The 4641-nt window shown below is 36.8% G+C and overlaps 1 long non-coding RNA gene across 1 annotated transcript in view; it reads right to left on the bottom strand.

The window, feature by feature from the left end:
* Positions 1 to 3525: 3525 nt before the first annotated feature.
* The window catches only part of LOC128381484 (uncharacterized), a 1153-nt gene continuing 37 nt past the window's right edge, over positions 3526 to 4641 (bottom strand). Inside the window, exons 1-3 of the long non-coding RNA XR_008323548.1 lie at positions 3721 to 4641; positions 3596 to 3625; positions 3526 to 3555 (exon numbers count right to left, since the gene is read on the bottom strand). The exon at positions 3721 to 4641 is cut by the window's right edge and continues 37 nt beyond it. This is a non-coding gene — a long non-coding RNA (uncharacterized LOC128381484). The remainder of the gene's footprint in view (positions 3556 to 3595; positions 3626 to 3720) is intronic.

Below are 4641 nucleotides of genomic sequence, written 5' to 3'. Positions count from 1 at the left end.
GTAGCTTATCTTATCTTGATCTTTATCTTATTTTACTATACCTGCATTGCCTTTACACTCACTTTTTCTTTCACTTATGTATAGTAAAGTTAAGTTTTATAGCCAAAAGATTAAGCTTTGAGATCACTGATTATAGAGTCATGGCCGAAACCAAAAGTGTAACATGTAACACTATACCTGCATTGCCTTTACACTCACTTTTTCTTTCATTTATGTATATTTTTATATACATTCTTCTTGTATGGGTCTAAAAGTAAAGTACAGTTTTAAGTTTTATACCCAAAAGATTAAGCTTTGAGATCATTAATTGGGGTCATAGCCAAACGTGTAATATGTGTGATAGTTTAAGCTCATAATGAGAAGTTAATTAGTGATTCTGTGCATTTAGATTAATTGTTAAAAACTGTAAAAACTGATCACTGAAACACTAAAAATCCTCCTCCTGACCTAATAACAGCTACAGTACAAAAACCCTCCTCTAACCCAATGCAGAAACTGAGCATAAAATACAATCTGGTGTGTGTATGCAGCAGAGAGACACACTGAGCTGTGATAAATGTCTTCATCACACTCAGGCCTGGACCGTGTTCATCTTACACAACCCCGTCAACGTGTGTGTGCAGGGTGTGACTCTGCACCCGTCGCCCAGAAATCACCATGATGAGCAACAGAAGAGTTTATTTGGAGAACGTCCAGCTGATGAGACAACAGCTCGAAGAGTAATGGAGGCTTCCAGCAGCTGTAAATCAGGCCTGAAACGAGGGGAACATGTGAGGAACAGAGCATTGGGAAACAGTGACACCTAGTGGACAAACGCGGAACTACACCTCACTGATGGCGGCAGTCTTTTTCCTTAAATATACTTTATTTATTGTCATTATTATATTTTATACTACAGTGATGACACTTTTTTTTAACCTAGTTTATATTCTAGCTTTTATTAAACTCTCTTTTATCTCATTTTACTTTTATTTTGTCTTTATAATCTATTTTAACCCAGTTTTTGCTCTTTTAATAAACTTTTTTCTCTTATTCTTATTTCATTTCAGATTTTTGTCTTCATCATTCTTATTTTTTCTTGCATGCATTGGCCTCAAATTGTTCTTTGTAATTGTTCCATCATTGTTTTTCATTCCTTTTTTTTAATGTTGTCACTTCTTCTGTCTTATTATTAACAGCTGGAAGAGTAATGGAGGCTTCCAGCAGCTGTAAATCAGGCCTGAAACATGTGAGGAACAGAGCATTGGGAAACAGTGACACCTAGTGGACATACGTGGAACTACAACTCAGTGATGGCAGCAGTCTTTTTCCTTAAATATACTTTATTTATTGTCATTATTTATATTAGTGATGATACTATTTTTAACCTAGTTTATATTCTAGCTTTTATTAAACTCTCTTTTATCTCATTTTACTTTTGTTTTGTCTTTATAATCTATTTTAACCCAGTTTTTGCTCTTTTAATAAACTTTTTTCTCTTATCATTCTTATTTTTTCTTGCATGCATTGGTCTCAAATTGTTCTTTCTAATTGTTCCTTCATCGTTTTTCATTCTTTCTGTCTTAATATCAGCTTGTAAATCAACTGTGAAGCACTTTCAACTACATTAACCTGAATGAAAGCGGCTACATAAATAAAACAACATCTCCTTTTTCATCTTCCATGAGCGAAAAAGCTTTATTTTCTTAAGTAAAAAAAGACGCTGAATCCAGTTACAATTATGTTCAAATTTCTTTTAATAAATAGAGCACATGGTTTTAGATCAAGTACACACTACAAAGGATCAAAACAGCTCATCTTTTATATCAACTCTTTAAGAAAGAACAATGCAGGCACTTTACCCAGCTCATGTTCAACAGGGAACAATACAGGGGTTCAGAGGGGAGTGTTTGGGGGGAAGGGGGGGAGGGGGGGCTTTGTGTGTGCATGCAAAACATGCACACGTGTTTTATAAAAGTCAGTAAACAACATATATATATATGTAGATTTTTTTTTTCTCTCAAAAGCATCTTCGTCACTGAGTAATAAAATCAAACTAAAAACATCAGAACAGAAAAAAACTCCCTCAACCAAACAAAAAACAGCTGCTCAGTTTTAAGGGTTTTTTTTTTTTTTTCTCAACCCTGCTCACAGCTCCCAAAAAGTCCAAAAAAACAGCAAACATGTACACATCAACAAATCAACAGTATGATGTTTGGTTTCTTTATCTTTCCCCGACATTAAAGTTTTAATTAAAGACATAAAAACAGAAATACATCAACAGTCCGATGGAGTTCTTAACCCTTAAACAGACCTTACTAGTTATGTCATTTGCACCTCAAGTAAGGAAGGAAGGAATGAAGGAAAGAAGGAAGGAAGGAAAGGACGGAAGAAGGAAGGAAGGAAAGGAGGAAGGAAGGGAAGCAAGGGAGGAAGAAGGAAGGAAGGAAAGGAAGGAGGGAGGGAGGAAGGAAAGAAGGAAAGGAGGGAATAAGGAAGGAAAGGAGGGAGGAAGGGAAGGAAGGAAGGAAAGGAAGGAGGGAGGAAGGAAGGAAGGTAGGTAGGAAGGAAAGGAGGGAAGAAGGAAGGGAAGGAAAGGATGGAGGAAGGGAAGGAAGGGAGGGAGGAAGAAGGAAGGAAAGGAGGGAGGAAGGAAGGAAGGACAGATGAAGGAAGGAAGAAAGGACAGAAGGAGGGAACATTTACCCTAACAGCTGAACTTAGATCTGAGAAAGGAAGGAAGGAAGGAAGGAAGGACGGACAGATGAAGGAAGGAAGGAAGGAAGGAAGGAAGGACAGAGGAAGGAAGGAAGGACAGAGGAAGGAAGGAAGGAAGGAAGGACAGAGGAAGGACCCTGGAGGACAACACAAAGGTTAAAGAGTCTGTATCTCCTGGTGCACGTTGTCTGTTTAAGGGTTAAAGGAACGGTAACATGAATGTACAGCTGCTCCACACTTCAGTCCACAGCATATAAGTCTTTTATTTTATTTATTTATTAAAGCTGCTTTAACTCGTGTATTTACTTTATTTAAATGTTTGTACTATAACCAGAACAATGTGAAAATACTTTAAAATGTTTGACTTGAAGCACTACAAGTCCAGATTCTGTGGAGGTTTGCACATCATCATCGTACTGTACTGACCCTGTTCTGCTTCTTTGGACGATTTCTGACAAATAAATGAACTAAAATAACTCAAACTGCTGCTGAAGAGGTATTTTATTTTGTATAAGGATTTTAAGATTTGGGATGTGTCATTAAAACTAGAAATCTGAATTATTGGTTCACCCTTAATCAAGAGTTGAGCTGTGTAGTTTAACCTGGTTTGGCCTTGTTTGACTTATGTATGTGAACTCCTCTCTAATGGTATATTTCCTTAGCCTGGTTTGACCTGGTTTGACCTGGTTTGGTTTGGTTTGACCTGGTTTGACCTGGTTTGACTCGGTTTAGCCTTGTTTGACTCGGTTTAGTCTTGTTTGACTCAGGTACATACGTGAACTCCTCTCTCATGGTATATTTCATTAGCCTGGTTTGACCCGGTGTGGCCTGGTTTGACCTGGTTTGGTTTGGTTTGATCTGGTTTGACCCGGTGTGGCCTGGTTTAGCCTGGTTTGACCCGGTGTGGCCTGGTTTAGCCTGGTTTGACCTGGTTTAGCCTTGTTTAGTCTTGTTTAGCTCCGTTACATACGTGAATGTCTCTCTCATGGAATATTTCAATAGCCTGGTTTGGTCTGGTTTGACCTGGTTTAGCCTTGTTTGACTCAGGTACATACGTGAATATGTAATATTATATATGGTATATTATTTCATATGGACCTATATGCATATTTATGCTTTTAAATATAATTAACCTAAAAAAATATTGTTATTGTTTGAAAATATGACAGTATAAATGATTTCTACTTTTCTTTTCCCCTTAAAGCTCATCACTGTCTCCACAAGTGAATCCAATACATCTCCTTAACCCTAATTAACTTATTTAGGGTTTCTTAATTTCATATAAGTATTTATGCTTTTAAAAACCCAATAATTAACCTCAAAAAATATCTTATTGTTTGAAAATATGACCGTGTATAGATTCAAGGATTCATGATTTCTCCTTTTCTTTCCCCTTAAAGCTCATCACTGTCTCCACAAGTGAATCCACTGCATCTGCTTATTTATACTTTTAAAAAATCCATTAATTAACCTCAAGAAATATCTCCTGTTCCTTCTTATTGTTTGAAAATATTTCTAGATTCAAAGACCTGAAAACTGGAGGATGTGCAAACTCTAAAATCCAACCTCAGTGAATCTGGACCCGAGTGCTCTAAAGCCCTAAAAAAAAAACAAAAAACCACAGCATCTGTTTGACAGTGTGACGTTTTCTACAAGAGGTGATGAAAAAAAGAGGAAGTGTGACGGTTCTCCAGAAGATTTAAAAGTTTTATAATATACAGGCGAGATTGTCTTAAAAAAATAAACAGTCTTTCAGTACTTCTTTAACAGCCTGTAACGTCTGAGCTGAAGAAACCCAACACGACTGCAACACTTTGGTTTGTATGTTTCTGACTTGAACCGTGAAACCCGCTCGAGATACTTTTTGTGTTTTTTTTGTTTTTGTTTTTTTTTAAATTCTCTTTCCATGACAACCTGATTTTTGTTTGACAGCAGCCCTTTCTG

Source organism: Scomber japonicus, chromosome 20 (genome assembly GCF_027409825.1).
Source record: "Scomber japonicus isolate fScoJap1 chromosome 20, fScoJap1.pri, whole genome shotgun sequence".
Lineage (NCBI taxonomy): Eukaryota > Metazoa > Chordata > Actinopteri > Scombriformes > Scombridae > Scomber > Scomber japonicus.
Note: the sequence above shows the minus strand (reverse complement) of the source record. Positions and strands in the feature narration are given on the sequence as shown.